We start from the raw sequence: 11,964 nt of genomic DNA, 5'->3' as shown, positions 1-11,964 counted from the left end.
CCTGTTCTCTACTGCTTGCTTGGAACACATTTTGGAGATCATACACAGGTGTAATCAGAACAGTGAAGTTGACAAGAAGTTGTTCACCGATATGCTTCGTTGGTACATTCAGTTTCGGCAGACACTTCTTGCGATCATCCCTCGGCTGTTCAAGGTTGTGAAGAAGGTCAAGGTCACTCAACCGAAGTAGTCTCTCGCCTCATTTGACGCAAAGGGGGAGATTGTCTGGTCTAATAGTGTTGCGTCCTTGGGCTCGATCCTTAGCCCTGTTTTGTTATCCGGTTTGGGCCTGTCTAACCGTGTTTGTTTTATTAAGGTTTAGTATTTAAGGTGCATGCATGCATCCTTTGTCAGTAGCGCTTTTATTATTTTGATCATTGTACTAAAAACCCTAGCTCGCCTCTACAGTGGAAGTTCTTTATCGAGCTCTGCTGAGGCGTGACTACATTTGAATCATTAAGCATTACTTGATTCTATATCGTGTTTATTGTGTTTGATTGATTTTAATTGTTTAACCTATTGAAGATCTAATCGATCTTAGAGTTTTTCAACTCATCAAAACCAAATTTTCCAATCAGACAATTTGGATTGGACTATTTTTTTTCGGAAATTCGGATTTTTGGATTGATTTTAAGCTAAATCAAATTATTATTTTGGATGTCGGATTGGTTTTGGTTTATAAAATAAGAACCAAATAATCCAAAAAACCGAATAATGACTTATTAATTTTTACACACACACACACACACACACACACACACATATATATATATATATATATATATATATATATATATATATATATATAAAATCATTTATAAATTTACTAAATTATTTTTTAATTATTAGAAACTTTTATCCAATATAATACCTTAGTATGTACTTCTTATAAAAAAAATTTGTCAATGAAATATTAAAATGTAATAAATTTTTCTTAATAGTTGTTTATAAATTATAACTCATAACTAAAAAGTTTATTTAGTTACTTTTATAGAGTTGTCTAATATTTAAGTTAAAAACCGAATTGCAAAAAAACTGATCCAACCAAATTGTAATTTGGTTGGATCGGATCAAATTTGAATTTAGTTTGGACTATTCGGATCCGTGTTCTAATAATCGAAATCTCTTTGGATTTACTTCATTGGACTGGATCAACCGATCCATCCAAACAAACACCCCTAGTCCTTCTGCTTTGCCTAGAACTTACGATTTTTGCATTAAAAAAAGGAGCTTTGTCAAGCATTTCTAGATCATTGTCTTAGAGTGCGACTTCATTTAAGCAACTCTACTTAAGGTTCTAGATCTAATTAAGTGGGGGAGAATTATAACGCCTGTTTTCAGAGATGTTAAGAATAGATTTTTCGAAAATAAGAAGAAAAAAGACATTTACGAAGAACCCTTGATTGCACCCTGTATATTTAAGGGTCATGAAGCGTAGATGTTGTGTAGAACATGGCGCACCCTAGGTGATGTATGTGGCGCGTCGCCATAATTAACTCAAAACCATATGCCTAGTGTTTTCGACCCTATTTAAAGGCTCTAACTTTCAGGATTTCATCGTTTCTACAGCCTCCATTGTAAGATCTAATTTCCAGGTATTCATTTTGACCCTTGAGTTAAGATTTATTTGCATGATTAGTCCATAATGGCATTTTCATAATTTACGGATACAACGTGGTATGCTTGGCGTACACCTTAGTAAGCAGGGCATACCAAGTTCCGTGCTAGTACGTTGAGCGCACACTAGTACGCATGACATACGTAGCCAGGGTGCAAACCCTAATTTTTAGGGTTTGGACCCTATTTAAGCACCTTTATAGCCTCATGCACCCTCTTATATTCAGCCCCTTCCTCATTTCGAAACCCTAAAGTATGTGAGTGCATTGTGAAGCTTGAAGAGCCCTTTTTGGTGTCATTTTGGAGCCTTTGGTGTAGAAGGAAGAACCTTGAGCCTGTGGTGTTTCACTCAATACTTTGGATCCAACATTTTCTCTTCATTGTGCATCTTTTGGAGGTAAAAATCTTCAATCTTGGTGTATGTTTCTTATGGATCTAGTTTTAGCTCAAAGTTGTCACCTTTTTGTCCCAAATTGGTCTTGTGAGTAGGAGATACCCCAAGACATTTTGATTTGTCCTTTCAGAGGCTTTAGGGTGTGATAAGTCATAAAAATGTGTTCTTGGTCATTAGTTTCTTCCCATGCAATAGCTAGTTTGTCTTAATGGGTAAAGAACTTATGTTTTTTTGGAGATAAGGTCTTAATAGCCATGTTAGACTATAAAGTTGGAAACATTATGGTTGAGGACATCTTGTTGAGTCTAGATCCGGATTTTGGACATAATTGCTTAAGGATTAAGCACTTAATGGCTTATTTGGAGAGCAGTCGCGTACGTTGGACGTACCAAAGGGTACGTTGTGCGTATGTGGTCATCTGCCCGACTCCGGTCAACCATGTAGTATGCCCCACGTACTCACTAAGTCAAATAGGTTGACTCAGTTAACTTTGACTTGAATTTTTACTAGGGTTTGACCTAGGGGTATTTTAGGTATTTTGACCTATATGTTGAGATTGTGTCCTTGAATTTATTAAGGTGATTGGTAGAGTTGATCTCGGAGCGATGTGCTATTCAGTTTGCTTATCTGTTTGTGAGGTGAGTTTTCTCACTATATCCATGGGTCGAAGGCACCAATGCTGACCCATTACTTGTTATGTGGAATGCTAGTTGTCTATGTGATGCTTGCATGAAAGAATAGGATATGGACCCTGGCAATTCTATGAAAGACCAGGATCTGTCCCTAGCACTTGTATGTAACACCAGGATTTAGCCCTCGACATTGCAAGGAAAGACCATGGGGGTAGCCCATGACACTTATATGTAAGACCGGGATTTGTCCCTTGGCATTGCATGGAAAGACCATGGGGGTAGCCCATGGCACTTATGTGTTTTGGGTATACGGTATTTTGAGGAATTCACTAAGCTTTATGCATACAGTTTATGTTTATGGTTTCAAGTACTTTAGGTTCAAAAGGGAAGGGCCCGACGTGATGGGACAACATCCTCCTCTCATGATTTCAGCATTTGAAAAAATTATACTCTAATGTTTTGAATATTATTACTTGATGTTGGTTTTGAACAATTAATGAATGATTTGATAGCATGTTAAATGAAAATTTTTATTATCGTTTTCAGGACGTTACAAGTTGGTATCATAGCCTCTGTTTGAGGGATTCAGGCACACTTTCGGGTGTGTCAGAACTCAAACTGAGGAAATGATAAATTTTCTTAATAAAAATGAAGTTAAACTTCTAAAAGATTTTTATTAAGAAGAAGGGATGCGATGCGTGCAATCGGTCGAGCTCAAGTAAGTGGTTCCCAAATTACCCATGCCTATATATTATGAGTAGTATGCTTGATATGAGAATTGCATGCTAGATTAGGGCTAAGGATACCTTTAGGGATCATATGATAGAATTTCCTGATTTACGTGATGCCTTATAGCCTAGTGGAACTTGATGCTATGTATTACTTGGAATTGATATTGGCTCAGTTAATTGCTAAGTGTATGCTTTCAAAGTTGTATACGATTAGGACTGTATAGCCCTAGAATGATCGATTTGACCTCATTTCATGTTCCTTGTTTGGTTATGGACTTAGGGTAGAATCATCATTTGATAGTCTATGTGATCCTATTTTGTGTATAACTTGCATGTAAAAGGCAACTGGCGGTGTTGATTGGGGTTCTTAGTTTTGCGAGCGGTGGAGTTGAGAATTCTTAGGAGAGTATAGGATATGTATGATGTATAGCATATGATTGGCATATGGCTTTAGTGTGGAGACTTAAAGGAATCAGAACTGACCTTGAGGAAGGTACAGGTAGGTGTGAAAGGTAGTATTGGGCCCGTAATACTAGAAGCACAAGACTTGCACCTGAGACAAGAGAAAATCTAGAAACTCTAAGGAGGCCGTGTAGAGGAATCCCATCGAGTCCTTTACTGATTATTTATATGTTGTGTTTCAGTTTGGAGGATGGTGAAGATTACTCGAGGACGTTCTGGCTTTGGTTCTAGTTCAGGTTTTGTCTCCGACACAACACCGATTGATGAGTATCTATGTGAGTTCATTTCGGTTGAGGTTACTCGCGGTATCTTGGATTCTACCCCTGTGTTGTTTGGTACCATCAAGGAGGGGATTATGAAGCTGGTGGATGAGAGGCTCAAGAGCTTTCAAGCTGAAATTATTGCGGGTCAGATAGGAGCTCGAGCTCCCTCATTCCGGGAGTTTAAGGCCTGTGGAGCTCCTGAGTTCTTTGGGACTAAGGACCCCATCGCTAGTCGACACTGGATCGCTGACATGGAGAATACTCAGCATACGAGTTTTTTCTCTGAGGGGGAAAATGTTGGATTTGCATCCTGCGTGCTGAGGGACCGAGCATGGGACATGTGTGAGGAGGTTAGCCGAGCAGTAGGGTCAGGGGCAACGACAGTCACAACCTGGGAGGCTTTTCTCTAGAGGTTCCAGAGGATGTTTGCACCAGCGATTGAGGTGCAGCAGCTAGCGTGGGAGTTCCAGGACCTTTGCCAAACTACTGAGACTGTGGCAGAGATTACCGCCAAATTTAGGGAGAGGGATTTGTTAGTCTCGCAGTACGCTGCGAATGAGGAGACACGGAAGGCGAGATACCATGACATGCTGAGGGAGGATACCAGGGAGTTCGTGAGATTTTCAAGGTGGAAGACCCTAAATGATATGATTGAGAAGGCCTGTGAGAAGGAGATTGAGTTGGAGCTTCGGATGAAGCGGAAGCCGGAGCAGGTACAAACAGTTGTGGGCCAGGCGAAGAGGCATAAGACTTCTGATGTTCGCACTACAGGCTAGCATGGATGGGGCCGTTGCGGCAAGTGTGGCAAGCCGCACAGGGGGCATGTCGAGCGGCCGGTTTAGATTGTTGTATGTGTGGCCAGTCGGGCAACATGAGTAAGGACCGCCCCAGGAGTGCTCTGATTTGCTTCCATTACAATCAAAACGGCCATAAAAAGGCCAATTGTCCGAGATTGTCAGGGGGAGCTATGGCGTCGCCTGCACCAACGACATTGAGGATTAGTGATGGCCGCTAGGGCAAGGCGGAGGATATTGTGGTTACTGGTATGTGTTTTATCTCTATCCATGGGTCGAAGGCACCAATGTCGGCCCATTACTTGTTATGTGGAATGTTAGCTGTGTCTACGATGCTTGCATGAAAGCCCAGGATCTGGCCCATGATAATTGTATGAAAGACCAGGATTTAGCCCCTATCACTTTTATGTAAGATCGGGATTTTGCCCTCGTCATTGCAAGGAAAGACCATGGGAGGTAGCCCATGGCACTTTTATGTAAGACCGAGATTTAGCCCTCGACATTGCAAGGAAAGACCATGGGGGTAGCCCATGACACTTATCTGTTTTGGGTATGTGGTATTTTGAGGAAAGCACTAAACTTTGTGGTTACAATTTATGTTTATGGTTTCAAGTAATTTCGGTTCAAAAGGGAAGGGCTCGGCATGATGTCATAACATCCTCCCATCATGATTTTCGCATTTGAAATAATTGTACTATGATGTTTTGAATATTATGAATTAATGTTGGTCTTGAATGATTAATGAATGATTTGATTGACTTTTAAATTAAATTTTTTATTACCGTTTTTGGGACGTTACATCCATCTCCATAGAACCTTAGAGTGAAACCATAGCCCATATTTGTGTGTTTTGGATATTTTTTGTGAATTTGGAGTGTTCCTTGAAGATAAGGGAGTTAGTTTAGGTGCATTGAAACTTATTCCAGTGAGATGCAACCTTCTCATATCATTTCAGACACTTGTAAGTGTTAAAGTTCCAATCGTTATGGTCCCTTGATTGTAGATCTAGCATTTTGTGCATTGTTTGGTCCATTTGTCATGTTTCCTTGGAGTTTGGAAAAGTCCATGTCTAAATATTATTGGAATTTGTTTTTTGGACCTTTTATGACACGTAGAATGCATTTTTGTGTCCGGTTAAGCCTTCGATTATAATCTTTATTTTTAGGCTCAGTACGGATCTAGTCTTTTGGAATGGACTTATTATAGGTATAGATATGGATAAAGTTGAAAACTTTATCCATTAAGAGTTCTTTTAAAGGTTTATGGAAGATTTGAGCATTTGACATAAAGGATTAAGAGCTTAGCCAAAGAGGTTGTTTTGGCCTTGGATACGATGCACATGTTATGAGTCGCGACGCATCTCCAGAGTTTAGTCATGAATATCTTGTTGTGTAGTGGAAGTGGCGTTGATTTTAAATTTCACTTTGACCGTTAACCTTTGAATTTTAACGCGTTTTCTTTTTAGTCAAACTTTGATGTATTTTAGTATTAGACTAAGGTTTGGCCTCTAGTTGGTATTAGGTGGTTTGTGTTAACTGTTTTATCATAGGAGACTACTGTTAAGATTGTGGTTGTTGGATTCAGTTGAGTTTTCTCACTATGCTATGTGTAATAGTATATGTTCAGTCTGTAGTAGGATGTATGTGTGATTTTAGTATATAATTATCTGATAGACTAGAATAGTATTGTGTTAATATTGCTAGGTAATGAGGGTATTCCTTAGGGGTTGAACGTATTTAAAATCAGATAGCCTTAGAACTCTCAATTTGACCTTATGGTGTGGTTGTTTTCTGATTTGTTGCCTTAGGGTAAGATCATCTGTTAGACTATCTATCTTATTGTCGACTACGTATGACTATGCATTCATAAGGTGACTCATTAATATTAGCATAAACTTTGGTATAGTTTGTATGATGGTTGACAGTACTATTGGAGTACAGATGTGTGATTAGTCTAACATAGTCTTTATTTATTGTTTTCCTCATTGTGTGATTTGTTCTTATGACTTGTATGGTATGTTGACGGACTAGTGTGAGACTTTGAGTCTGACAGATCAATATGAGGCTCTGAATCTTTAGGTGTTGACAAAATAGTATGAGACTGTGCGTCTGGAATAACGATGCAAGGTTGTGAAGCATTATGTGGTATACTTTATATGTGTAGTGGAATGTGTGGCATACTCGGGAACCCACTAAGTTTTATGCTTACATTGTTTAGTTTAATGTTTTCAGGTTGTTTAGCCATGGAAAGGAAGGGCACAACATAACTGGACATTCGCATCGGTGTTATATTGTTATTTTGAGATCCTCTATTTTTTATGATTTAACGAAGGTTCAACATTATGATTTATGGTTTTGAAACAAATGGTTATAATGTTATGTATTTAAAGGATGGGTTTTGGATATTTGATCTTACTTTAAAAATGAAAATTTTGGATTGAAATTTTGGATGTTACAGTTTGATTGATACACACCCATGTCTTACGTTCATAAGAATATCATAGAACAAATTAATATTTGATCAGTTAGTAATGACTATTTATAGATCTAGGTTATGAGTATAGTTATAGTCTTGGATGATGGACACCTTGTTAGGGTAACGAAAGAAGAACTATGAAGTTGTTGTCACATGTGCAAGTGAGAGACTTTTAAAAATATGTTAATGGTCATATAATGTTCGTAAATTTCTATAATTAGCAGGGTTATTTTGGGTTACACACATGATATGATCTAAGCTAATTTGACAAAATAGAAAGATAAAGGAGTTATTTTATTAATTGAAAAAAGTTAGGGGTCAGTTAATTAGAAACTAGGTAAAGAGATAAAACCATAGAGGGGGTTGTCCCTTATATAAGGTCGGTCTCTCCTCTCTCTTATGGTTTAATCCTTCCTTTGATCCATATCTATTTTTCTTACACCTTTTTCCAAGGCTTTATGGTGCAGATCGACAGTCCTTCCCGTCTACTTGGAGCTTACAATTTTGACATTCAAAAAAGGAGTTTTGTCAATCATTGCTAGATCATTTTCTTGGGGTGCGACTTCATTAGAGCAACTCTACTTTAGAGTCTAGATCATCTAAAGTACACCAAAATGACGTTTGATCAAAGGCTACAAGGGTATTTAATATATAACTCTTTTTGTTATTTATGTTACTTAAAGGTCACTAGAACAAGATCAATGATGGAATATGAAGACTAAGTTTTTTTTTTATAGATGACATGCTTTTGTTGCTTTGTGCTTTAATAATCATCATAACCCAACAAGATATTGATGCCAATCGTTTCTTTTATAGCAATATTTTGACAGTCAGTTGTCGAAATCAATACAACAATGATAATGGATCCTCTTGACGAACTCCGAAAGAATTGAAAATCATTGGTAAGTGACCCATGAACAACTACCCAAACATGCGATGGAAGCAAGGGCGGACCTGTGGTGGTGCACAGTGTTGCACCGACAACTATTGGATTTTTTCCTATTAATGTAAAAAAAAAATTGTTAGTGTGCACCTATAAAAAAACGAGTATATTATTATTACAGTTCATAAATTTAATCAAAAGTTAATAAGCCTGAGTTGGTCTAAGTTGTAAGGTAAAGTTTACCTCTTTAAGTAGGTCACTGGTTTAACTCTTCCTCTCAACAATTTTCTTTTTCATTTTTACATTCAATTTCTTTTTATTTGTTATTTTTATATTCAGTTTTCATTTTAATGTACCATTTGGTACTGTTCTCCTCATGTAGTTTCTTCCATGCACATTACCCACATATACGTACATATGTATTACATATGTTTCAATCTTGTTCGTTTGAGATTTTTTAATCTTGTTCGTTTTGGATTTTTTTTAAAAGGTCAAAAGATGGACAATAAACCTTGGGTGACATATTTACTTATTTAGTATCCACAATATATAAATTCAATCTTAAGACCTATAAATAGTTGGTGTCAAGTTACCTCATAGGTAAAATACATAAACTTTCTATTTAAAAAATTAAGAACTTGATCTAAAAAAAGTCAACATTTCATTATTGTACAATGAATAGTTGCTACCTAAGTCCCCTAGTTAGTTTTATTATTGTTTTTCATAGTTCAAACAAAAATATAATTTAACATAATCATTTGATTTTAGGGAAATCTTTAGAAAGATTCTAATATTTTTGGTTAGTTTACAAAACGGTTTCAAATTATTATTATTTTTCACAAAAAAGTTTTAAAAACCGGTTAAAGGTTGCATTCTGACCATTTTTTATGGTTCAACATGTAACAAATTAATTTGTGACTATTTCATAAAAAGACCTAAAATATTGAGACTTTTCTGCAAAATCTATTATTCTTATTTTTATTTTTTATTGAAAACTCAAATAAATATATTATTTTTTAAAATTGTTATTATTAATATTATTAAATAAATGCATATATAAATATATTTTAAATACATATTTATACATATAAAAACGTATTTATACGTAAAAAATACATATAAATTTAATAAATATATATGAAAAACATATTTATATATTTTTATACATTAAAAATGTTTTTAAAGTCTTTTTTTCATTTAAACGTATTTATATGCTGTTGACAAAAGAACTAAATTATAATAGAATATATCCCCAATTACCATCATAGTGAATTAATTTTTGTGTCACACCTACTATAAAATCTTGTGTCTGCCCTAGATAGAAAAGAGGCAACTTGAGCTCCAATTACACCATGTTTGACTAAATCCAATATACAGTATCATATCATCTAGAAATTACACCGTGTTTCACTCCAAATTGAAACGAAATATTCCACAGTTTTATTAATCAAATAACATGGTTGAAAATAGTTAAGATAATGATGGTCAACCACTCTAAGAAACTTGACTTGAGCAACTTAACCCCATTGGAAAGAATTTTAAACCATCGTTGACGCAAGCTCAGTTTTAGGACCACCGTGTACCTAGCGGTATCCGGTGTTGCCCTACCTCCTTGGGGTTGAGGGTTCAAGTCCCGTCGTGGACATAGGTGGATTTAAGGTGTAGTTTATAGGAGGAGGTTAGATTTGCCTAAAAAAAAAAAGTGTAGCGTACAAGAAGGATTGAGAAGGAAAATTGCCCCACCTACTTGCTAACAAAACTAGAAACTCTAAATTATTTTATATCAGTTATTAAATAATAGAAATTAATAGATAATTTGTAGAAGATATTATTTAGTGATGTTTTTTTAGTCGCGCAAATTTTGACATATATAAAGATTTAATAAATCAAGGCACATTGAATTACTTAAATTTAAAATATGAAAATTATTTAAAGTTATAATGTTCAGGCAATCAAATATTATTATATGTGATTAGTTTTGATTATTAAAAATAATAATAAATAAGATAACCACAATAAACATTCCAATATATCATTATATCGTTTATATTTTAAATTTAAGATATAAAAAATTATTTTCTGTCCATTATAATATACCTTTTACATGTTATTTATCAATGAGTTTTAAATGGAACTAGTAATTTGCCCACCGTGCGTTGTAGCGCCAATCCAATCCGTTTTCTAAATTGAATTTTAACGATTGTATTAATAAAAGTAGATACCACTTACTAAACTCTCGGTGGTTCAGATAAATACGAAAGGTTAGAAAGTCAAAAATGTGAAAGTGACATTTTACAAAGTTAAAATCCGAGAAGATCAAAATGATATTTTACAAAGTTTAGAGATGTTAATTGTATATACTACAGGGTTAAACACAAAACTTTAAAAAATAGAACGGATGAAATTGAAATTTTATAAAGTTTAAAGTTGAAAGACTAAAAATGATATTTTTATAAAGATAAGCGTGGGAAAATAAAATTTGGAAACACTGTTCATTAGAACGAAAGTTCCTTTTAATGTCATTTGTAATACCAATAATTGCTGTTAATAAAATTCAGTCAAAATATAAATATCAATTTAGTAATTTATAGTAATCTAATATATAGTAAATTTTGTCTTAGTAGGGTTATTTGTTTTGAATCTGGTTCTAAATTGATTATATGACACCGTAATAGTTAAATGTTTAGAAATTGTTCAATCCACCAAAAACTAAAACCTCAAAAGTCTCAAAAGTCAATTTGCACACCCAAACGCCTCAAAAGTCAATTGGCGTCATGTATAATTAAGGTGTTACCATAACTTCAATGTAATGTCTTGGTATAGAAATGAAGTTCCAATCTCTTGTTACAATATTGGTTCTTCTTGGTGTATTGGTTCATGCCCAGAATGATCAATCAGGTACGAAAGCATTATTTCTCTAAATACTAATTAATTAATTATATAAACTCTTGATCAACCTCTTTTCCCCTCCCATTGCAGGCTTCATCAGCATAGACTGTGGGATTGCCAAAGGGTTAACATACACCGATAATGTAACAGGCATAAACTACATATCCGATGCTGAATTCAGAGATAGTGGCGAAATTCATAGCATAATGCCCGCATATAACTCGTTAGACATTTATAAACATGCTACCACCCTCACAAGTTTTCCACAAAACACCAGAAACTGCTACACCCTAAACCCAACCCAAGGAAAGGGTAACAGGTATCTCATAAGGGCAAGCTTTATGTATGGGAATTATGACTTGAAGGGTCAACTTCCAGAATTCGATGTTTATCTTGGAACTGAATACTGGGATACCATGAAATTCAATTCGTCATCTCAACCAATAAAAATGGAGATCATACATGTCTCATCAACAGATTACATTCATCTTTGTCTGGTAAATATAGGTCGTGGGACTCCTTTCATATCAGCCATAGAACTACGGCTTGTAGCAGGCGACATGTATAAAGAAACCGATTTTGGATCATTATACCTTTATGCACGTGCAAATTTAGGAACCACACTTGGAACAGTCAGGTCAAATTTATACAATGTTTTCTATAAAAAAAACTAATTTTTAAAGTAAATTAGGTCCCTATGGTTTGGGGTAATTTACGCGTTTGGTTTCTAACTTATTTCTTTAACTCGGTAGGTCTCTATTATTTGTTTTTGTTGCGCGCTTGGTCCCTGTCGTACCTAAAAAGACTATTTTGTTATTGATTTT

The 11,964-nt window shown here is 35.3% G+C and overlaps 1 pseudogene across 1 annotated transcript; it reads left to right on the top strand.

Moving 5' to 3' along the window:
* The first annotated feature begins 11,046 nt into the window (after nt 1-11,046).
* On the top strand, nt 11,047-11,814 carry LOC145105618 (putative leucine-rich repeat receptor-like protein kinase At2g19210 pseudogene; annotated as a pseudogene). The gene is made up of 2 exons (XR_013707372.1): nt 11,047-11,149; nt 11,231-11,814. The product of XR_013707372.1 is annotated as a putative leucine-rich repeat receptor-like protein kinase At2g19210 pseudogene (transcript).
* The last annotated feature ends 150 nt before the right edge of the window (nt 11,815-11,964 follow it).

This window comes from Lactuca virosa, chromosome 4 (genome assembly GCF_052849685.1).
Source record: "Lactuca virosa cultivar CGN04683 chromosome 4, Lactuca_virosa_CGN04683_v6, whole genome shotgun sequence".
NCBI lineage: Eukaryota > Viridiplantae > Streptophyta > Magnoliopsida > Asterales > Asteraceae > Lactuca > Lactuca virosa.
This window is presented reverse-complemented; position numbering and strand designations above follow the sequence as displayed.